Source organism: Neomonachus schauinslandi, chromosome 7 (assembly GCF_002201575.2).
Source record: "Neomonachus schauinslandi chromosome 7, ASM220157v2, whole genome shotgun sequence".
In the NCBI taxonomy this organism is placed as follows: Eukaryota; Metazoa; Chordata; class Mammalia; order Carnivora; family Phocidae; genus Neomonachus; species Neomonachus schauinslandi.
Genome location: NC_058409.1, coordinates 25,553,504 through 25,578,371, shown reverse-complemented (window position 1 = coordinate 25,578,371; position 24,868 = coordinate 25,553,504).

The window sequence follows — 24,868 nt, the reverse complement described above, 5'->3', positions numbered from 1 at the left end:
CATCAGTTAGAACAATGATTAGAGAGAAGTTTGTATCCTTTAAAAATATATTCCAGGGGCACCTGGGTGGCTCAGTCCGTTAAACGTCTGACTCTCGATTTCAGCTGGGGTCGTGGTCTCAGGGTCGTGAGATCAAGCCTCGCCTTGGGCTCTATGCTGGCTGTGGAGCCTGCTTGAGATTCTTGCTCTCCCTCTGACCCACCCCCACCCCGCCCTGCAAACAAGCTTTCCCTCTTGCTCAAAAAAAAAAAAAAAAATATATATATATATATTCAAAAATGATGAAAAATTAATAAGCTCAGTACTCAACACAAGAATTAGAAAAAGAATAGCAGAATAATCTGAAGAAAGTGGTGAAAAGGAAGAATGGAAACAAAATAAAAACAAAGAAGCAATAGAGAGATAAACAAAAGCAAAAGTTAGTTCTTTGAAAAGACCAAAACAAACCTCCCACAAGATGGACCAACGAAAAAAAAAGAGAAAAGGAACAAGTAATACTACGCTGATTAATTTACTAAATTAATTTACTAATTGAATTAATTTAAAATAATTAAAAAGTGAATGTAATAAAAGATCCTGTAGAGATTTTTTTTTAAGTTATGAGAGAATACCACCAGCAGCTTTATGCTGACAAACTGGAAATTTCAAAAGATATGGATAATTTTCTAGGAACTTGTAAACAATCCAAAACGGATTCAACAAGTTATAGAAAAATGGAAGTATCAGATATTTATTGCTGAGTAACAAGACACCCTGAAACAGAATGTCTCAAAACAACCATTTTCTTCGCTCGTGATTCTGTGGGTCGGCAGGTGAGCCAGGCATAAGCCCAAGAACAGGCCTTCTGCTGGTCTCACCTGGAGCCTCTCAGGCTGGGGCACCACCTGGCAACTCTCCTGGGTCTGGGTGGTCCTGGTAGGCCTTCCTCACCTGCCCTGCAGTTGATGCTGGCTGTCAGCTGAGTCATGTGTCTCCATTCCGTGATTCCAGGCTTCTGCTAGCAGGTTTCCCAGTAAGCTGCAGAATAAAGCAAACCCCAGCACACAAGTGTTCTCAAGCCCTGCTTGTGTCACATTGGCTGATATTTCATTGGCCAAATAATATCACATCTTGGCCAAAGCAAATCACTGAATCAACGTGGCAGGGCCTTTATTATTACCATCGGCTAAAACTAAGTAAACATAAAAATCAGCCCTCTCTATAATGTGGTATTCCACACTGGATGCTGGAACAGAAAAAAAAAAAAAAGATGTTAGTGGAAAAATTGGTGAAATCCAAATAAAGTCTGGAGTTTAATTAATAGTAGTATACCGATGTTAGTTTCTTATTTTGACAAATGTATCAGTTATGTATTTTTTTCTTAAGATCTAATTGGCTCTATTAAATGTTGCATGAGGGGCACCTGTGTGGCTCAGTCAGTTAAGTGTCTGAGTCTTGATTTCAGCTCAGGTCATGATTTCAGGGTCGTGGGATGGATCCCCGAGTTGGGCTACGAGCTGGGTGTGGGGCTTGCTTGATTCTCTCTCTCTCTGCCCCTACCCGCCCCCCCCACTCACCTACTTGCTCTCTCTCTCACACACACACAAATACACACTGTGAATAGGATCAGAGTGATTTATGAGAGAATGCGTAATTTATAAAAAAGATAAAATAAATGATTCACGAATCGGGCAGCATCCCATCCAGCAAGTAGAGGAAAGCTCCTATGTACTCTTTTTTTTTTTTTAAGATTTTATTTATTTATTTGACAGAGAGAGAGAGAGACAGCGAGAGAGGGAACACAAGCAGGGGGAGTGGGAGAGGGAGAAGCAGGCTTCCCGCCGAGCAAGGGAGCCCGATGTGGGGTTTGATCCCAGGACCCCGGGATCATGACCTGAGCTGAAGGCAGTCGCTTAACCAGCTGAGCCACCCAGGCACCCTGCTTCTATGTACTCTTAATATTAGGGGAAGCTAGGTGGTAGATACACTCTTTACAATCTTTGCACAACTTTTCTGTAAACTAGAATTATTTCAAAATTAAAAGTTTATTTTAAAAAGCCGGCAGCATATTGAAAAACTCCTGGCCTAGATAGTTTATAGTTTAATAACTCAAGTAATAGATATTCCTCTTTTATTTAAATTGTTCTAGGGATGCCTGGCTGGCTCAGTTGGTGGAGCATGAAACTCTTGATCTTGAGGTTGTGAGTTCAAATCCCACTCTGGGTGTAGAGATTACTTAAAAGTAAAAAAAAAAAACAACTTTTTTTTTTAAAGATTTTTTATTTATTTATTTGACAGAAAGAGACAGCGAGAGAAGGAACACAAGCAGGGGGAGTGGCAGGCAGAGGGAGAAGCAAGCTCCCTGCTGAGCAGGGAGCCTGATGTGGGACTCCATCCCAGGACCCTGGGATCATGACCTGAGCCAAAGGCAGACGCTTAATGACTGAGCCATCCAGGCGCCCCCCAAAAAATCTTCAAAAATTAAAAAAATTGTTCTAGAAAATTGAGAAAGAAGGAATGATTCCTAATTGACTTTATGAAATTAATATAATCATAATACGCAAGGTGGTTAAGGACAACATGAGAAAAGAAATTCTATACCAATCTTGCTTATTTCATCCTAAATAAAATATTAGCAAACTGAATATATATATAATTGATCCAGCAAGGATACAAAAATAGTTCAAAATTAGAAAACCCCAAGTCGGAGTCCCTGGGTGGCATATTTAGTTAAGTAGCTGACTCTTGGTTTTGGCTCAGGTCATGATCTCAGGGTCGTGAGATCAAGTCCCACATCAACCTCTGTGCTTAGCATGGAGTCTGCTAGTTTCTCTCTCCCTCTTTAAAAATAAAAATAAAATAAAATTAGAAAACCCCAAGTAACTTATTAAATTAACATAGTAAAGAAGAAAACCCATATAATCTTCTCAATAGATACAAACAAATAGCATTTTTAAAAAAGATTTATCTATTTTAGAAAGAGAGGGAGTGCGTGTGCACGTACGCACGTGGGGGGAGGGGCAGAGGGAGAGAGAGAGAATCTAGAGCAGACTCCCCACTGAGCATGGAGTCCAAAGTAGGGCTCGATCTCCCGACCCTGAGATCACATCACCTGAGCCAAAATCCTAAGTCAGACGCTTAACCAACAAAGCCACCCAGGTGCCCCACAAACAAATAGAATTTGATAAAAATTTAACATCACTCATTGTAAAAACTCTTAACCATTTCAGAGTTAAAAGAAACTTCCTGAACCTGAGACGAGATATCTGTCAAATATCTACAGCAAAGGATATTCTTAATGGTGAGATTTTAGAGGTATTTCCTTTGAAATCAGATATGAAAGAAATTTACGTTGTTAGTGCTGATAGCATTCAACATTGTACTAGATGTTTTCGCCAGCATAGTAAAACAAGAAATGAAAAGAATAAAAATTGCAATGGAAAGAAAAACTAATTTTATGTGCAGATGACTTGATTGTTTACATAAAATATTCGAGGAGATTTACAGGTAAACTGAACTAAGGAGTGTTCAGTAAGATGGCTGGATATGAGGTTAATACAAAAAATGTGATATATGTCACTGAAATATACATATAGACATATGTATGTGTATATATACATATATTTATAAATATATATTATTATGTAACATATATGACATAAATATGTGTTTATAATATATATTATTATATACAATAAAAGTACAGTTTATTATTAAAAAAAACAAAAAAACAAAAAATGTGATATAAAAAAATTGTTTCCCAGAGGGAACATGGAACAGGGTATATAAAGTTTGTTTCTTAAAAGAAAGATGGGGTGCCTGGGTGGCTCAGTTGGTTAAGTGTCCTACTCTTTTTTTTTTTTTTTAAGATTTTATTTATTTATTTGACAGAGCAAGAGCAGGAACACAAGCAGGGGGAGTGGGAGAGGGAGAAATAGGCTTCCCACCCCACAGGGAGCCCGATGTGGGGTTCGATCCCAGGACCCTGGGATCATGACCTGAGCTGAAGGCAGATGCTTAACTGACTGAGCCACCCAGGTGCCCCTACGTGTCCTACTCTTGATTTCGACTCAGGTCATGATCTCAGGGTCCTGGGATAGAGTTCTGTGTTGGGCTCTGCTCTCAGCAGGGAGTCTGCTTGTCCCTCTCCCTCTGCTGCTCCCCCTGCTCATGCACACTTTCTCTCTCTCAAATAAATAAATAAATAGATAGATAAATAAATAAATATTAAGAAAGAAAGGAAGGAAAGAAAGGAAGAGAGAAAGGAAAGAAAGAAAAAGAAAGGGAAAAAGAAAGAAAGAGAGAGAGAAAGAAAGATGGAGGAGATCTGAAACAAAGTCTCATTTGTCAAATCTGGATGATGGGTACAAGTATGTTACATTGCTTTCTTTTTTAAAATGTTTTTATGTAGGGGCATTTGGATGGCTCAGTTGGTTAAGCACCTTACTTCGGCTCAGGCCATGGTCTCAGGGTTGTGGGATCGAGTCCTGAGTTAGGCTCTGTGCTCAGCGGGGAGTCTGCTTGAGATTCTCTCTCCCTCTCCCCTGTTCTCTCTCTCTCAAATAAATAAATAAATCTTAAAAAAAAAAGAAAGAAAGAAAAGTGACTTTCAAAAATGATTCTTTGGAGCGGCCCTTGGCTGGCTTAGTCAGAATAGCATGTGACTCTTGATCTGGGGGTTGTGAGTTCAAACCCCATGTTGGATGTAGAGATTACTAAAAAAAATAAATAAACTTAGAAAAAATTGGTTCTTCAGAAGGGGTACTGGGAGGAGTTTTCATTTCCTTTCTGTACCTTTCATTTCATTTCTGTACCACTTCAGTATTCATTGAACAGTACTTCCTGAGCAAGCCGCTCCCTGGTGCTAGGCTTTGTGCCCGGCCGTGGGGACCAGACTCCTACTGTCGGGTGGGTAGTGGAGCATGGGCTGGGATAACGTGTGTGTGGTGCATCGGCTTGGTGGCTGGAGCACAGCTGCGCTCAATACATACCGACCACGATTATTACGGGCTCCTAAGCTTTCAGCTGCCAAGATAGTCAGTCTCTCATTAGTCCTGCCCTTGGCTTTCTGGTGCCCAACACATGTTCGTTAAAGTCTGCATTCAGCCTGTTTCACATGGCTCGGCGTGTAAACAAGTCAGCACCAGAGCGTGAGTTGGGTCCCAGGAGGCCCGTAGATTTCACGGATCCAGAGAGGAAGGAGGGAGCCCTGGCGGGGCTGTGAGTGCTCCTCAAGGAGACACAGAGTCTCCTGGGCCCCTGCCCAGGCCTGGCTGTGGCCCTCCTTTCTTGCTGCTTGTGCCTCTCTGTGTCACCTTCAGCCACATCATCAAACACAGATAACAAAAGAAAAGAAGCATCACACTTGGGTGGCACTTAGGTTTGCTGCTGCTGAGAATCTGTTTTTGTTTTGTTTTTATTTTATTTTATTTATTTTATTTTTTCTTTTTTTAAGATTTTATTTATTTATTTGACAGAGAGAGAGAGACAGCAAGAGAGGGAACACAAGCAGGGGGAGTGGGAGAGGGAGAAGCAGGCTTCCTGCCAAGCAGGGAGCCCGATGTGGGGCTCGATTCCAGGACCCTGGGATCATAACCTGAGCCGAAGGCAGGCGCTTAACGACTGAGCCACCCAGGCGCCCATTGTTTTTTGGTTTTTTTGGAGATTTTTGGAGATTTTATTTATTTATTTGACAGAGAGAGACACAGCGAGAGGGAACACAAGCAGGGGGAGTGCGAGAGGGAGAAGCAGGCTTCCCGCTGAGCAGGGAGCCCGATGCGGGGCACGATCCCAGGACCCTGGGATCATGACCTGAGCAGAAGGCAGACGCTTAACGACTGAGCCACCCAGGTGCCCCGAAAATCTGTTTTTAAATGAAAGGAATTTTGTGGAGGGCCGAATAGGGTGGGGGGTGCAGGGTGTGTCTGACTTCATTGTTCCAGCACAAAAGAATCTCCCCGTTCTTTGAAAATCCTGGAAGCCCTTCCATGCTAAAAAGGCTCAAGGATGTGCCAAGGCTCAGGAGGCCTGAGGTGGCAGCTCCCATTGGTGGGGAGCTTTTGAAACTGGCCTCCTGCACCGTGAGCAAAGCTGCTTAAGGCCCTGGGTATGGGGCATGTCTTGGAGGACCGGATCCAACACCCACTGCATGGGGCAGGCACTCTGGCACACTCCACTTTCCCAGAGTTTCGGTTGGAAGAGGCCGTCTTTGAAACTCCACGGCTCCAATGCCAGCCAGTTTCCTCCTGGGCTGCAGCCGAGGAAGACGTGGGTCCAAGCATGCCCAAGCCTTCCGCCGGGCCTTGCCCTCCTGAAACTGGACCCTGGCCCTGTGGCCCGGGAGTCCAAGATCCTCACGTTGGCTGGCAGGGATGGAAGGGGTAAGAGTACTCAGTTTGCTGTTCCTGTCAGGGCTTTTCTTTTTTAGGACCTTTCTTTCCTCGTTGCCCCAAGCCTAGAGCTCTATGGCTCCCTGCCAGTGTCGCGGCCTCGCTGGCTGGCAATGCCGGCTCGGACAGAAGGTTGGTAATTTGTGACTCATGGCCCGTCTCTGACATGGGCAGTGTTGAGTCACTGGGCTCGCCTGTTCTGCCGAGAAGTGCCAGGGGTGGGGCAGCCCCCTGAGAAGGTCCTGGCAGGGGTGGGGGGAAGCCCACTCTAATGGCTGGTGGGAGCTGGCCTCAGCTCACGGCAGAGGTGGCTATCTGCTGGGGTCACAGTCCCTTGAAAAGGCCTGCGGAGTCAAGTCAGGGCTGCTGTGTCAGGGGCATCTGCCTCAGCAAGGCCTCCCTGCCTGGGTCCCCCCAGTCCCTGGGACTCTGCTCCCTGGCAGCCCTGACCGGCACATACCTCCCATAATCAAGGCTGGTGCAGTGGGTGGCCTGTCCACGGTCTCTTCGGAGGTCTGAAGATTCTGGGTCCTGGGGGCACCTGGGTGGCTCAGTCCATTAAGCATCTGCTTTTGGCTCAGGTTGTGATTTTGGGGTCCTAGGATCGAGCCCTGCGTCAGGCCCCCTGCTCAGCAGGGAGCCTGCTTCTCCCTCTCCCTCTGCCGCTCTCCCCTGCTTGTGTGCTCTCTCTCTGAAATAAATAAATAAATAATTTTTTTTTTTAAAGATTTTATTTATTTATTTGACAGAGAGAGACACAGCGAGAGAGGGAACACAAGCAGGGGGAGTGGGAGAGGGAGAAGCAGGCTTCCCGCTGAGCAGGGAGCCCGATGCGGGGCTCGATCCCAGGACCCTGGGATCATGACCTGAGCCTAAGGCAGACGCTTACCAACTGAGCCACCCAGGCACCCCAATAAAGAAATGATCTTAAAAAAAAATTAAATGTTTAAAAAAAAGAAGATTCTGGGACCTGGGTGAGCTAGGGACAGCGAGGCTGCTGACCTGGGTCCTCCAGCCACTCACTTGACCTTCCTTTGCTTTTCACTTAGAAAAGGACAGAAGTGAAAACAGTGAGGATGGCCTTTTTACATTTTCTGCTCATCAGATTGGCAGAACATTTAAAAGGACTAATAATGCCCAGTGTTGAAGAGAATGTCAGGAAATGGGTGCTGTCATGTGATCGTGGCTGGGAGCAAGGAGGCCCCGCCAGATTTCGGAAGGGCCACTTGGCAGTACTTGCTAACATACATACATACATACACACATTTATTTATGTATTTATTATTTTATTTAGATTCAAACTAGTTAACATATAGTATAGTACTGGTTTCAGGAGTAGAATTTTTTTTAGTACCTGTTAGCATTTAAAAGACACATATACTTTTTTTTTTTTTTTAAGATTTATTTTATTTGAGAGAGAGCAAGACAGCGCACATGAGCGGGTGGAGGGGCGGAGGGAGAAGGAGAGAAATAGACTCTGTTGAGTGTGGAGCCAGAACACAGGGCTTGATCCCAAGACCTTGAGATGCTGACCTGAGCCGGAATCAAGAGTACGATGCTCAACTGACTGAGCCCCCCGGGCACGCCAAGACACATACACTTTGACCCTGCAGTACACTTAGGAGAACATTTCCTATAGAAAACCTTATACAGGGTGCCTGGGTGTCTCAGTTGGTTAAGCAACTGCCTTCGGCTCAGGTCATGATCCTGGAGTCCCGGGATCGAGTCCCGCATCGGGCTCCCTGCTCAGCGGGGAGTCTGCTTCTCCCTCTGACCCTCCCCCCTCTCATGCTCTCTCTCTCTCAAATAAATAAAATCTTTAAAAAAAAAAAACCTTATACAATGATACAGAAATACTTTGCAATTCCAAGTATCTCTATAGGTGTATATAACAAAAACTTATGTTCAAGATTGTTCACTGTAGGGGCGCCTGGGTGGCTCAGTCAGTTAAGTGTCTGCCTTTGGCTCAGGTTATGACCGCAGGGTCCTGGGTTCAAGTGCCGCATCAGATTCCCTGCTTGGCAGGGAGCCTGCTTCTCCCTCTCCCTCTGCTTGCTGCTCCCCCTGCTTGTGCATGCTCTCTCTCTCAAATAAATAAAATCTTAAAAAAAAATGTTCACTGTAGGTTTGCTTGCAATATGAAAAAAAAAGTGACAGTTAATGACCATTAGTTGGGTGATATATAAATAAAGTAGGCTCCACTTTTGAATACCCACAGCTGTGAAAAAGAACAAGGTAGATGTGTATGTACTGAGTGATATGAAAGGATGTTTGTGCTATCAAGTGAAAACAAGTCACAGAAGCACGTGTTTCATCTGGTCCCGTTTAACAAGCAGAGCCCTGTGTGCGCGTGTGTGTGTGCTGCTCTGCAGGGACGTGCAAGCCCAAATCCACATAAGGAAGGATGCTAATAGTGGTTTCCTCTGGGAACACTCTGAGAATTGAGATAATGGGAGACTTTTACTTTGGAATCTTTCTATTCCCATATCCTGTGACATTTTTACAAGTGGGTATTTACTTTTAAATAAAAAGAATAAAAAACAAAAACAAAATACAGATGTCCTCATGCATGATGAAGACTCAAATGTGTGTGTGTGTATAAACGTGTCCACGCATGAGAGATGGGGGAAGGGTTGGAGATTTCTCCTGTTTCCCCCAGGGCTGAAAAGTCTTCCCAGAGCCCATCCTCCCCCCAGGTCAGATCACCCAAGCGGCTTCTCCTGTCCACCCTGCACCTCTCCTTGTTACTTCTTTGGGGGGCCCCCCGCCCCCCCCACTGTGTTCCCAGAGCACCCTGCCTGTCTCCTTTGTGGTCATCCCCTACTTCACTCCCATGCAGCACCAACTAAGGCGGGCTCCTGCCCCTCATAGGCACCCACTGCCCAAATGCCCTCCTCTGCACCTCTAGAGATGGGGCCGATTCCAAAGTCTGTAATCAGTTCAGCAGGCCCACTGGAAGCCCGACAGCCTCAAATGCAATGCCTCCCTTCCTCCCGCCCAGAGAGCCCAGCACGCCTGCAAGACCTTGGCCGGTTCTAGCAGCTCAGCCCCACCCTAACCACCACGTTGGCAGGGCAAATGAAGCATTAAAAACAAACTAATTAGTACTTTGGGGTAGCTTCATTCACAAAATTACCTCACTGAGGACGTGTCTCATTTATAACCGACTTAATTAAAAGAAACTTGGTAAATTCCTGTAACAGATGAGGACAGCACTTTCTAGAAACGCCGTAATTGAAATGTTTTACTGCATATATCAAATGGTTATTAAATCTTTAATATCATAATTCCTTAAGAATGCTATTGTTAGTGACAAACGGCAACCCTCGCAACAAAGGAGCTAATTGTTCCTTCCTCTTGGCTCCATAGCCCACAGGAAGTCATAACTTCTCTGTTGTACTTCTTTCTCTGCGTGGTTAATGTGTATGAGCGCATGCCAGGTCTGGGAGGAATCCACCATAAAGATTAAGAATGGGAAGAAGCCCTGTTTCTGACTGGTTGTCTTGGCGTTTAGAAAAAACGCATCTTTCCCAGGTGAGGCTGTGGCAGGCATTGGTTGAATATCTGCCACTGTGGGTGGGCTGTGGCCCCGGGGTAGCACAGAGACGCTGAATGACTCCCCCAAGTTGCCCAGCAAAGTGGAGTTTGGAGTAAGCTCCACTGTGCAGTGTTGGGAGGCCTGGCTGAGCCTCTCTGGGAATGCGCCCTGAGGCAGGCGGGATAGTGTGTATAACCTGATCTGTCTGCCCCCCCTCCATCCCCCCATACCGGCTTCCTCCCCACCCAGCTCCTGGGGACTGACTCCATGCAGGGGCCCCAGGCACATCTTTGTGCAGGATGGGTGCCCGGCCTTCTCCCCTGAGCACCTGACCCTGGAATGGCGGATGGGAGGGATCTAGAGAGTGGTGGAGGGCTGGCCGGTGGGTCCATTGGTCCAGAGGAAACGGACAAGATGTGGACCCTCCGGAACTCTGGAGGGGGCATTGAAGGGGCTTACGAATAGAGTGGAGGCCTTCTTGGAAGGAGATGTTTTTGCCGGCTTGGTGGGTGACTGGGCCAGGGCACGGCCACTCCTTGCTTTGGTTTCCTTTTCTATGAAAGAGGTGGCGAAGTTATGAGGGCCTGTGCTTGGAGTCAGAGGGATTGAGTTTGAATCCTGCTTGGTTGTGTGTTGTGGGATTTGGGGCCTCTGTCCCTTAACCTTGCAGAACCAGAGCGGGGAGCATGGCCTCAGGGCATGGAGGGCAGGGTTTCAGTGAGCCAGCTTCTAAAGCGCAAGCACAGTGTCTGGCGCCCGGGCCCTGCTCGGTAAAGTGATTGGTATTAATTGTTCATACTATTTGATCTGGGCTGACTGCATCAAGTTCTTAGGAATAATCAAGCCCACGAAGAGGAGCTGAATGGGAAAGGCCATGTGAGGAGCTCTGACCCCAAACCAAAATGCAAGTTACTTTGCAACAGTCTCTCCAGGAAAGTGGTGTCGTCCTGGTCTCCCTAACCTGTGGTAGCATGCCGGGCTGTCCTCCTCCTAGCTGCAGCTGAGCGCACGCAAGAGCTGCTCACGGTCCCCTAGAATCAGGGCTGGCGGGACCAGTGGACTTGGCTGGATAGATGGGGAAACTGAGGCACAGAGGGGTGATTCGGGTTCCCATCTGGAGAGCTAGAGCAGAGTTGGAGTCAGCGCCCAGCCTCCTGGCTCCTTGTCCAGTGCTCCGTCTACAGTTCATTGCTATGGTCCAGACAGCCACTGGCCCCCTTGGCACCTTTGAGAGAACCGGAAGAAGGTGCTCCATCCTCCTAACTGGAGGGTCCTGGCTGGATTTTAGCCTCACTGACTCCCTCGACCACATGCCCTCGTGCAGGGCACAACCCAGAAACCATATGTGGTGTGATGTACGGCCCACTCTCCCTGCAGCCAGGATTAGACACATCTTTACAGGCCTCTTCCATGAAGGGGTGTGTGGGGGGTGTGAATTGGCTTCCCTGATCCTCCAGATGCTCCCATGGATTTTTTGCTTGGGGGTGTGAGCTGGTTTCCCTGATCCTTCAGATGCTCCCATGGATTTTTTGCTTGGGATGGGAGAAGGTCTTTATCCATCTGGGTCACAGCCTCCTTCCCTACCCTGACTCTACCACCCACATGCCCAAAGCCGGGTCATCAAAACCAATATACCCAGCAACATCCCCATCCCCAATTTGACTTATTTCTAATATTCTATTGGAAGAATTTTTGCATCCTTTGAGTTTTTCGAAAGGATTCTTTTTTTTTTCCCAAAGATTTTATTTATTTATTTGATAGAGAGAGACAAAGCGAGAGAGGGAACACAAGCAGGGGGAATGGGAGAGGGAGAAGCAGGCTTCCCCGCTGAGCAGGGAGCCCGATGTGGGGCTCAATCCCAGGACCCCGGGATCATGACCTGAGCCAAGGGCAAAGGCCTAATGACTGAGCCACCCAGGCACCCCTTTCAAAAGGATTCTTTTTTTTTTTTTTAAAGATTTTATTTATTTATTTGACAGAGAGAGACACAGCGAGAGAGAGGGAACACAGGCAGGGGGAGTGGGAGAGGGAGAAGCGGGCCTCCTGCTGAGCAGGGAGCCCGATGCGGGGCTCGATCCCAGGACCTGGAATCATGACCTGAGCCTAAGGCAGACGCTTAACGACTGAGCCACCCAGGCACCCCTCAAAAGGATTCTTAAGCCGGTTTGCATTAGGACGGTTCTGCCTTAACTCCAGGTCAGCCAAAGCACTTTAGAAGCTTCTAAGGAATGGAAGACCTTGAGACAAAGTCATTCATGTGTAGAAGAAGGGGCAATCATTCCCCCGCAATTAGGGAAAGAGCGGCTTCTGTATTTCACACTCTCCTTATTGCACATTCTCTTTTATCTCTGACCCTGCCCAGAGGAGGGAGGGGGGCTTGGAAGTGTAAATGGGGGTTTCTCCTCAGCGCATCCCCCAAAGGATTCACTGAAGAACTGAAAGGTTGAATAATTTAAAAGCAAACTGTACGATCACTAGAAAATAGAATTATTAACTTGTCTGGAAGGGGAAGGTGCATCAAAGCTGGAAAACAGTGGATGACATTATAAAAGAGAAGGTGGCAGACTTAATTCATCTACATTTCCACATGTAAGAAAAAACAAAACCAAAGGGAACATGCTTGCACCATTTGAACCAGTAATTCAACTTATGCTGAGTCTTTGGTAATGAATAGCCCTAAAATATGCAGTTTGGTCATACTGAGAATTGTTTATTGTAGAATTATTTATCATGGGGGTGGGGGAAGAAAAACAGAAAATAGCTACATATGCAGTGATTGAGGAATGGCTAAGTCCACTTAAAAGAATATTATGAAGTCATTTTATTTTTTTATTTAAAAAAAATTTTTTTTTAAGATTTTATTTATTTATTCATGAGAGACAGAGAGAGAGAGAGAGAGGCAGAGGGAGAAGCAGGCTCCCAAGGAGCAGGGAGCCCGATGTGGGATTCGATCCCAGGACCCTGGGATCATGACCTGAGCCGAAGGCAGACGCTTAACCATCTGAGCCACCCAGGCGCCCCAAACATTTTATTTTCAGTAATCTCTACACCCAATGTGGGGCTCGAACTCACAACCCCAAGATCGAGAGTCCCACGCTCTTCCGACTGAGCCAATCATGTGCCCTGAACATTTTTAGAAGTAGCATTTAAAATGACTTCAGGGGCGCCTGGCTGGCTCAGTCGGGAGAGCGTGCGATTCTTGATCTTGGGGTCGTGGATTTGAGCTGCACTTTGGGTGTAGAGATTACTAAAAATAAATCAACTTAAAAAAAACCAAAAAACTGTTCAGGGAGAGGCAGTGATACATAGTATCAGCAATATAGGTTTGGCATCAGCCAGCCCTGGGTTAGAAATCAGCTGCTACCTGTATAAACTTGGGAATCTCTCTCTAAAACTCAGTTTCTACATCTGTAAAAATGACGGACATTAAGAGTACCTACTTCATAAGGTTATTATATGACATGAGATAATGTATATAAAGTACTCAGCACAAAGGAAGCCCTCAATTGTCACGTTATTATTATTCTTTTGCAGAACTTAGACAATTATCCATGTTTGTTCATTCATTCATTTAGCAAATATTTATTGAGGTCATATTTGTGCTAAGTACTGCTCTAAATCCTGGAGCTACAACAGTAAATATGTTAATGCTGAAATGAAAAAAACAGAAGGTCTGCGTGCAGCTGGAGCACAGATGTGTTAAAAGTAAAAACATGAGGGGCGCCTGGGTGGCTCAGTCGTTCAGCGTCTGCCTTTGGCTCAGGTCACGATCCCGGGGTCCTGGGATCGAGCCCCGCATCGGGCTCCCTGCTCGGCGGGAAGCCTGCTTCTCCCTCTCCCACTCCCCCTACTTGTGTTCCCTCTCTCGCTGTGTCGCTCTCTGTCAAATAAATAAACACAATCTTTAAAAAAAAAAAAAAAGTAAAAACATGCCCGGGGAAAAAAGACTAGAAGGAAATAGACCAAGATATTAGCTGTAATTGATTTTGGTTAGTGAGGCCATTGGGTGATTGGTCCTTACTAGCCAATTTTCTTTAATGAGTATGAATTTCTTTTATGAGTAGTCATGAAGTTTCTACGTATTGAAAAAGTCAGAGAAAAATGCTGGTGCGCGTTGATTAGCCTTTTATGACCCGGTGTCAAGCTGTGATGTGGATGTTGAGAAAAGCAGGGCACTCTGGTGAAATGGACCTCTGAGACACCGCGCCCCCATGTCCTCCTACACCGTCAAGCCAGCCCTACCATCCCACGCGGGAACAACACTGGCTTGTGCCGATTTGCTTTGTATATATCCACATTGCACAAAAAGTGTGCAAAATCAAAACAGAGAACAGCAAAGCAAAAAGCAAACACCCCAAAGGATTGCAGCTGATGGCAGGATCTGCAGTACCATGAGATGATTCAGTACTTCTTGGCCATAGGACAGCAAGGAGGCGGCATCCGTGGAGTGATCGGGAGGCCCTGCAGCCCCTGTGGGCCGTGAGTTTCCTCCTGTCGGGCCCGCATGGAGACTCTGTGGGAACGGGCAGGAGCGCATCTTTTCTCTCTTCTGTGGGAATGATCCTCTGGAGGCCCCAGCCCTGGAAGCCTTCCCCGTCCCCAGGCAACTGCTCCTCACCCCATCTCGACCTCTTGTTTGGAGAGACCTTGGCAGCACCTCTGGGGTTGCCCCTCCCTGCACGCTGTGGGGACACTTACAAATCTCTGTTGCCTCTCAGTGGGTCTCGTCCCTGGGGCACCGCAGGGACCTCCTGCCTGTGTGTCTGCAGTCACGCAACACTCAGCTCCTTATTAACCAGGCCTCTACCCTGCCCCAGCAGGCGGCTTTGCAGGCAAAAAAGCATCCCTTTGTTCCCTTTCTATGACCTACTTAGGTATCAAAAGCTTCATTCCCTGGGGAGTTTCCAGGAAAGCAGCTGCCCCACCGCTCTGGGGAGGGGCAGGAGAAGCGTTCTAAGGGTCAAGGGCACTATCTCGGCTACCAGCCCTGCTGGGTGCGAGTATGTGTCCCTTCCTTCTCAGGGCACTTACTTCCCTCATTTCCACAGGGGTTGTGTTGGGGGGGGCAGGCGGGGCGGAGGGGAGGTGGCTAAGATCACTGACACAGCCCTAACAGCGCAGCCGTAACACGGGCTCGGTGCACCCTCAAATTAGGCTATGTGGCTCCTTATCATCACCCCCATTTCGCAGATCAGAAAACTGAGGCCCAGAGACATTACCCTACATGCCCAAGGTCACCCAATAGGCAGGCGGTGGAGTTGAGATGAAAAGCAGAACAGGTGCTCCTGACCACTCTGCAGAGCGTATTTAAGACGGGCTTACATTTGTGGGGAGGCCTCCTTTCCTCTTTTTCGAAGTGCTGCTCAAAAGGACACAGAACTGGGGCTTGAGTTCTGGCCTTCACTTAACCCTCCCAGACCTCAGGTAGGTCCTTTGATTTCTGGCTGTTGAAGGCAGACTGGTGTTCCCCACCATCCTAAAATATCCCTGTCCTATTCCTAGAATCTGTGAATATGTTCCCTTACAGGGAAAAGAGACTCCACGGGTGTGATGAGTTAAGGGCCTGCAGATGGGGAGAGCACCTTGGATGATCCAGGTGAGGCCAAGGCAATCACAAGGCTCCTTCAAAGGGGAGGTAGGAGAGTCCGTCTAAGAGATAGGATGAGACAAAGCAGAGGACAAGAAAAGAGAGAGATTCGAAGATGCTGCGTTGATGGATGAGGTCACCAGCCAAGGACTGCAAGCAGCTTCTAGAAGCTGGAAAAGGCGAGGAAATTATTCTCTCCTAGAGCCCCCAGAAGAAATGCAGCCCTCTGCTGACACCTGGATTTTAGGATTTCTGACCTCCAGATCCGTAAGATAATAAATTTGTGTTGTTTTGAATCACTAAGTTTGTGGTGATGAGTTGCGGCTGCCAGAGGAAATGAATAGACTGGGCTTTAGCTGTCCCGTCCGTGAACAAGCGGGGTGGCTGGTTGGATGGGCCGTACACACTGTGCTTTTCCATAGGCAGCGCAAGTCCCAGCCACAGGGCCTGGCGTTGTTTTGACTGATTTTGTGGACTTTGTTTGGGAGTCTTGATCCCTAGCTGTTCTTTATCCTCTGTGGAAGGAGCTGTTGCTTTGTCTCTTGGGGTCCTGGGGAGTTTGGCCTGTAACTGGGGAGGCCAAACCCCACAACGGAGGTAAATAGTACGGCTTTGCAGAGCAGGCCTTGTTGGGGGTTGCTGGGTCCTTGCATTGGGCCTTGTCTTACGACGAGCCCCCCCAAAGGCCCACACTGCCCTCTGGCCCCCCTGCAGAACTCGAGCCTCCCTTCCACGGAACGGCTGGGGTTGAGTGTACCTCTAGGCGAGCTCTGAGTTCCATGGGGTCCTGTTGTCTTCTGTGTTCCCAGGACTGGTACAGCGACTCACACGGAGCAGGTGCTCGAGAAATGTGTGTTGAACGAGTGAATAACTCAGCGACACACACAGCTCGGCACATCGCACAGTCATTTCTATACCTACACACACAGCTAGACGTGCAGCTGCTCACACAAACACACACCCAGATAGGAATGGGCACACAGACGCGTAGAGATATGCACACACGTGGTGCTGAGCCCCATTCCGAAGGAAAACAGGACACCGTCCCGTGGAGAGAGTTGAAATGCCAGCTAGCACAGCAGGGCCTTGGAAATTTTAATAAATCCATGGTCACTGGAGGCTTCCCTCTGGGGCCCAGCAGCTGAGCAGGACCCAGGCAGGAAGGATGGGGCAGATCCCCCACTGATAGAAGGTGGGTAGCCAGATGCCAGCTGCCGTTGGTGGGTACACACACCTGCATACAGTGGGAGCTAGGGACAGAGAGGGGATGGGGGGCCCTGCACAGATGTCTGAGTGCCTCCCTGCATGGGGAGATGAACCTCTGACGTTTAGGTCCTGAATCACAGGGCACCCGGATCCTGGAGGAGGCCCAACTGTGGGCAGTTATCATAGACAGGAGGAAATGCAGGGTAGAAATCCTGCTGGTAAAGGGATGGGGGAGGGAGGCAGGTAGTGAGCAGAAAAGATCCCTGCTCTAGAATGGGACGGCTTGGTCTGAGTCTCAGTCTGTTGCTTACCAGCTGTCGGAACTCGGGCTGGTGGTTAATGTCAGCTTCATCATCTCTGAAGTGGACTAACGAAGGTGATTGTCAGGGCTAGAGAGGTCAGGTGAGGGAGTGAGAGTCAAGTGCTCAGCTCACTGCCAAGGAACTAAAAAATGGTAGCCTGAGAAAACAGAGGCACTCAACCCGTCCTAGATCAGAAGAAGCAGGGAGGAGGTGAGGAGTCCTCTTCAGCTACCTCCCACCAGTCAGTCCCACGGGCTAGAATCCTGCTCTGAACAGGCCGGTTCTGGGAGAAGTACAGCCCATGCTGACCTGGAGAGGCTCGCTGTGTGACCTTGAGTAAATAGCTCTGCCTCTCTGAACCCCAGCTGCCTGGAGAGTCGTGAAACTCAAATGAGACTGTGCATCTGAAACTCTCAGGAGAAGTGAGGAATCCTTCCTCAGCCGGGAGCATCTCTGGCCATCCTGGGACATGAAACATGATGATACCACTCTCCCAGGTCAGCTGACCCACAGTTCACCCCTGAGTCTCTGACCACTGTTCCCCTGCCACCTCACATGGGCTCAGAGGTGTTCACCGAGGCTCTTGACTAGATCTGACCGCACCAGCGGGACCTCTGTGGGTCTGCCTTCTGATGCTCCCATTCCCTCATCCACACTCAGAAAAAGGCCCCAGCAGAGTCCCTCCCCAGGCATGTCTCTCAGGGCCTGCACACCCTGGGTGCAGAAACAGGGGATCCCCAGATGCCTGGAGCATCCTGGTTTCTGCCTTATGGTGTGCTCCCTCCCGGAGATGGAGGCCTGGGGGAGGCCAGCTTCATCAGGAAGCACAAGTCCCAGGCAGTGAGGCAGGGCCTGGCCATTGCCCCTTCGTAGCCCCGAGTGCTGAATGGGCCCCCACTGTCTCACCTGCTGGCCAGGAGTTCCTACAGGGCAGGGCACAGGTATACTTCAGCTGGTCCTGGGTACTCAGCATGGGCTTGTGGGCTAAAGGGGTGCTAGGATGGGGGTTGGCAGGGGCTGTGAGGTCCAGAGTCACTGTGGTTGGCTTTCATTGGCATGTGTCATCTCCTCACCTCTGTGCTAACAGGGCCTGGTCCCTGGCTAAGTCCACGTCACCCCGGCTGAGCACGGGGTGGCTGAGGACTTCAGCCCACTTGGGTGGCTATCTGACCCCAGGTCATTAGCGCTGGGTCATTGGGCGGCCTTCTTTCCAAGCCTGCTACACCCTCTTTGACTCATTCTGAGACAGCATTGACATGAGGGTTTCTGGCCTCTGAATTCACCTTTGGTTTGGTTTCTTCTTGGGCAGCTCAGAGCAGTTTTGTTTTTAAGTACAAACCCACAGAGCTGCTTTCCCCTTTCTCTGATCCCCCAAAACAAACAAAGGATGTTGGTCTGCATTTTGGTTTGTTTTGAAGCTGAGAGGAAAGTGAGGGAAATGGGTCACATCAGGAGCTCTGAGGGTGGCCAGGTCCGTCAGGGAATGTGAGGGTGAATGGGGAGGGCTGGGCCGTGGCAGGGGTGGAGTCTCACTCCCCCAAAGGGCAGGCTGGCCAGCCCACCCTGGGTGGGCTCTGCTCCCGTGGAGTTCCCCCATCACCAGGAATGCTGGGAGCTGGGGACTTCTCAGAGGGCCAGGAGAAGGACCCCACATTGAAGGGAGGAGGCCTGGGTCAGAGTCCTGACTCTGAGGTCCCTCACTGTGTGACAGTAAGCAAGGCCTGCCCCTCTCTGAACTTCAGCTTCCTCCCTGGTAAAATGAGGCATCAGGCTCTGTCCCACAGTGTCCCACCCTGTGTCTGCCACTTTTGCTGGTGGGGAGCAGGGGAGGCACCACTGACTGGGAGACGCGCATGGCCCTGACTTCCAGGGTCCACTCTGAGTAGCTAGTCCTAGACCCACTGGAAAACGCTTGACATCTGCTGGGACCTTGGCCATCAGACCTGGTCTCCCCCAGCCCAAGCTCCCCTCCTCCATCTTCCCTCTGGTCTGGTAGAGGTCCCCGTCCTACCTGGGGTCTATGATCCATGGATGTGTCCCTCACCCCAGGCCTGTGACCCCTCCAATAGGGCTTGCAGTTTCCTGAAACAGAAAAGATTAGTCCAAGGAATTTTCAGCCCACTGGCAGAGAGGTCTCTTTTCTGACCCCTCCGAGGGAAAGAAGTCACCTGCGCAAGATGAGTCCCATCATGCCTGGGTGAACAGAGATGTTCAGAAGGAGGTCCTGGGCTGACCAAGTCCTTGAACCACCAAGGGAAGGTGTTGGCAGTGTCTCTCCTTCAGCGGGGCCTGTGGCAGTGAGTTGAAAAAGTGAGCACGTTTGTTCCAGAACAAATGAACTGAATCCTAAATGTTTTAAATTTCTTTATTAAAATCCATCTGTTTTGACAGTTCTTAATCTTTTGTGTTTTTAATCTTTCTAGGGAAAGCTATAGACTGTCTTGTTGGAGAAAAAACACGTACAAAGAATTCTGTACCAGATTTAAAGGGTTTCACACCCCTCCATGCTGAGCTTTTTTATTTATTTTTATTTTATTTTTTTAAGATTTTTATTTATTTATTTGAGAGAGAGAATGAGAGAGAGAGAGCACGAGAGGGAAGAGGGTCAGAGGAAGAAGCAGACTCCCTGCTGAGCAGGGAGCCCGATGCGGGACTCGATTCCAGGACTCCAGGATCATGACCTGAGCCGAAGGCAGTCGCCCAACCAACTGAGCCACCCAGGCGCCCCCATGCTGAGCTTTAAGGAAGCTGAGGTAATTCAGGGAGAAATGACTTGCTCAGGTGCCCCATTTCTCGTTTGGGGTAATTGGGTTTTTCTTCAAAGGGCATTTTGGAGAGATGTAGAACCAGTTGCTGCTTTTAAGGTGTGTGGTACCTGCTTAGAAGTCTCTCTTGGTCAAAAGGGGAGGTAACTTTCTTGTGGACCCAGGGGAAGGAGGCCCTGGACTCTTCGACCCTGCGAGGGGCCTATTTTGGTGTTCCTGGCGCTCTTTCAAATAAAACGAAGGTACCAACACCCCTCCCTTTCTTAAATCTCTACAGCCAATGTGGGACTCGAGCTCACAACCCCGAGGTCAAGAGTCGGGTGCTCTACCGACAAAACCAGCCAGGCACCCCACCCCTTTTGTTTTTTTAGTTGACCCGATCAGAGGTGTGTGGGAATTTGCTCTATGTGTGTTGGGGCACAGCTTCTGGGACTCCTTGCAGCCCCACCGAAGCTCCCCCAGCAACAGCTTAGAAATCTAGGGGAAACGCCTCTGGGTCGACATCCCACACTCTTAGCGTGAATAAGACCTCAAGTGGCCAGAGGCTAGTGTGGACCCCTCTAGTTCTGATGACTTAGCCTCCTCCCAGACACTCAGATTTGGGGGGCGGGGCCCTAGCCCTGCACACTTCTTTGGCCAGCTTCTGGCGCCACCTGGTGGCTAGTTCTCTTATAGCAACCAGGTCTCCCGCCGACCACAGAGGGTTCTCAGTCTCTGCAGGCTGCACCGGGGAATCACCAGAAGGAGGTTTTCACAATACTCCTGTCGAGGGAGGAGGGAGGAGAGGCACCACAGACCAATTAAATCATCATCTCTTGGGGTGGAGATGGCATCCATGTTTTTTAGAGCGCTCCAGATGATACCAAAGTCAAGCCAGGGTTAGGGATCACTGTAGTGCCCGTAGGATGGTTCCCGGGTCCTGTGCTAACCCACCAGCAAGGGTGGGTAGGGTGGGAAAAAATTCCAGAGGCTTCCTGAAGAACATGCTTCATTCCCCTTATGTAGACCGGCTCCAGGGCTCTGAAAACTCAGAGGCACGCAGACCAGTGAGTTAGGATCACCGCAGTGGAGAATGTTGTGAATAAAGAACCGGGTCTATGATCTGGCCTTGACATTAGTGTGTGTGGACATTTCATTGGAGTCCCCAGGTTTTCTATGAACGTTTGCTCATTTTGTGTCTTATCTCAGGGAAAATATTCAAAAATCAACATAGACACACTTTGCGTTACCTGGAGGTCTATTAACTGACTCTGTCTCCCAAGGTTTTGGTATCCAAGGTCAATTTGGAACTTACTATCAAGATACGAACAGAGCTACTTTAGTTGTTCTGGGGTAATTGGCAATGGGTGAAAGGACTTAACTGGTGCAGAATGTGTTTGAACTGGGTGAAAGCTCAGAGAATATTCCGGAACATTCTACAAATGAAGGTTTTAAAGCAGTGCGAACCAAGAAAAGGCTTGGGAGAATCGAAATATCTTTTCAAAAGTCCTGTCATGTTTTCAAAACTATGCCGTAGTTATTCTGAACTCCTGAATGTCTGCCCCGTGCTGTCCCATGCAGAGTCACATTGTGAGCGTTGTTTGGGATGGAGGGGAGGAGTCACTGGCATTTGGACAAGAAGTAAAGTCTCTACTCCTGACCATGACAGGCAAAACCCCTGTAGGCTCTGCCCCTGCCTTCCTTCAAACCTCCTTTCTTAGCACTCCACCCTCCGTGGCTTCACTCTAGCCATACTCAACTTTTTGCTGCTTCTCAAGCCTGTCAGACTCATTCCCACCTCAGGACTTTTGCACTTGCTGTTTGCTTTGCTCGGATCACTCTTGTCCCACATATTTATCTGAGTTTTTTCAGGCCTCTGCTCTGGACTTTCCTGACCACCCTAAGTAAATGAGGACCCTCACCTAATTATCCCCATTTTGTGTCCTCCACTGCAATCTTCACTATTTGAAATGTATCATTCATGTGTTTGCTTCCTTTTTATTCTTGTGAACCCCATGCATTGTAACTCCTTTAGGGTAGAGGCCATATCTAGCATTTACTACGATGCCTCCAAGCTCTGGCACAGCCCCTGGCACATAGATGTGATTTAATATATACTTTTTTTTTTTAAGTAAGCTCTATGCCCGTCAACGGGGCTTGAACTCATGACCGCAAGATCCAGAGTCCCATGCTCTATCGACTGGGCCAGCCAGGCTCCCCTGGCAAGTGGTGATTTTCTGTTTCCATTATTAATTTATTTTGGGGGATTCTAATGTAAGGAAGAATTGTCCCTTCTCCCCTATGTATTTATTTAGTATTTATGTCTGTATGGATTCATGGACATTTATTTTATTCTGTGGGTTATAATCCATTAATATCATTATTTGTTTTGTTAGTCAAATTGTCCCAGGTTTGCTGGGTGGCTCAGTCAGTCTAAGCACCTGCCTTTGGCTCAGGTCATGATCCCAGAGTCCTGGGACTGAACCCCGCATCGGGCTCCTTGCTCAGTAGGGAGTCTGCTTCTCCCTCTCCTTCTGCTGCTCCCCCTGCTTGTGCTCTCTCTCTCAAATAAATAAATAAAATCTTTAAAAAAATCGTCCCAGGTTTGGCAGTTGGGAGCTGTTTCAGGTGGGCTCCAGTGCATACCTATCCCCCCTCTTTTTTTTTCCTTAGCGAAGTTGTGATTTCTGGAACTGTAAGATATACCAGGCTCCTCTTGTACTTTCTCTGCCTCGGCTCTGGGCCCGGCCATTTTTCAAGGAGTCCTGATTGATCTATTGGAGCATGGTGTGTAGAAACCAAGATCTGGGTCCTCGGTGGACTCACTGTTCCTGGAGCATCACTACTTCTAGGTCCTCTCCATGGACAAAGCTAGGAAATATACATCCATGTAGACTCATACATACATCTCAAGCCCTTTTTTCTTTCTTTCTTTTTTGTTTTTTTAAGATTTTATTTACTTATCTGAGACAGAGGGAGAGAGAAGTAGCATGAGCAGGGGGGAGGAGCAGGGGGAGAGGGCAAAGCAGGCTCCCTGCTGATGCAGGGCTCTATCCCGGAACCCCGAGATTGTGACCTGAGCCAAAGACAGATGCGTAACTGACTGAGCCACCCAGGCGCCCCTGAACGTAATTACTAATCAGCATTCACTACGCGCTGAAATTTAAGTGACTGGCTAAGTCATTCTTTTGCTACAATATACATTTTAAATTTAGGCATGGCATTGCTGAAACTTCTTCATGTCAATATGGTTTTTGCTTCCCTTTTTCATGAAGGGAAAATTCTTTTTTTTAAAGATTTTATTTATTTATTTGAGAGAAAGAGAGTGAGTGAGAGAGAGCGAGAGACAAGCAGGGGCAGAGGAGAGGGAGAAGCAGACTTCCCGCTGAGCATGGAGCCTGACCTGGGGCTCCATCTCATGACCCATGAAATCAAGTGACCTGAGCTGAAACCAAGAGTCTGACGCTTCCCCACCTGAGCCACCCAGCCCCCCATAGATACTCTTTTGCATTTTTCCTTCTTTCACTAATCTCTTGGGAATTGATTTGTATTGGGTTCCTTATTTTTCTTTCCAGCTGCAAGCTACTCCATTATGTGGTCATATACCACAGTTTATTCAACCACTCTCCTGTGCATGGACACTTAGGTGGTTTCCAGTATCATGCAACTACATACAATTCTGCAGTGAATAGCCTTGTGAAGGCGTGTTTTGTATTGTTGGAGGTGTGTCTTCAGAGTAAATTCCTAGAAGTGGTTGCTGGCTCAAAAGGTAAGCGCAGATGTAGTTTTGGGAGGTCACACGCCAGTTTGCTAATGCTGCTGTATAGCAAATGGCCACAAATCCGGTGGCTTAAAGCAGCACAAGTTGATTGTCTTCCAGTTCTGGAGTGACACCAAGGTTGTCAGGGCCATGCTCCTTCTAAGACACTAGGACAGAATCTGTTTCCTTGCCTTTTCCAGGGTCTGGAGCTGCATCCCTTCAGACGTCTTCTATCAACAAAGCTGCAGCACAGCATTGTACTTCCGTAAAGAACCCCTCTCCGGCTCTCTTATAAGAATACCTGCAATGGCATTCAGGATCCATGTGGGTAATCCAGGATAATCTCTATCTCAAGATCCTTAATTGAATCCCTTTGGCTGTATAAAAGGAATCTGTAAAATGCACAGATGGCAGGGATTTGGGACCTCGATTTCTTTGGGGACACTCTTTAGTTCACCACAGGTAATGCAGGCTTTTTTGAACTAAGTGATTTTTTTTTTTTAAAGAGTTTTATTTATTTGACAGAGAGAAAGAGATAGCGAGAGCAGGAACACAAGCAGAGGGAGTGGGAGAGGGAGAAGCAGGCTTCCTGCCGAGCAGGGAGCCCGATGTGGGACTAGATCCCAGGACCCTGGGATCATGACCTGAGCCGAAGGCAGACGCTTAACGACTGAGCCACCCAGGCGCCCTTGAACTAAGTGCTTTTAATCCCTATAGATTTACAGCAAGCCTTCATTTTTATTATAAAATCTGTACAAGGCAGAGATAAGACCCGGAGGTCTTTCAGGTTCCTCGCCGTTGAAAATCCTATGTCTGGCTTTAGTTCTCTCTTGATGAGCTGAACAGTCAGCAAACGGTGGCTCCTAAAGCTGAGTTGATCCCACACAAAGTGGGCTCTGCAGGGTGAGGTGCTTGTAGTCTGTCTCATGAGTGACAAGTGATAATGGAAGTGGTGGCTGGAACATTTTCTTTTCTTTCTTCTCTTTCTTCTTTAAAAGTTGTATGTATGTATGTATGTATGTAATCTCTATACACAACGTGGGGCTCGAACTCAGGACCCTGGGATCAAGAGTCGCATGCTCCTCCCACTGAGCCAGCCAGGCGCCCCTAGAGCATTTTCTGTTGGGCCCCTTGGGCTCCCTGGGGAAGAGGCTTTGTTCCAGCAAATCTGGGCCTCATTCATGATTCCAGCACAGACAAAGAGCTGAGGGGAAAACTCTTTTACCCTGAGGCCCTCTGGTCTGAGCTTTCTTATGATGAGAGCTACCAAACAGAACCTTGTGGGGCAGTGAGTTTCCTGTCAATAGTTCTGAACAGATGCGAAAGGACCAGAAGATAGTGCTGGGGGATCTGTACATTATTT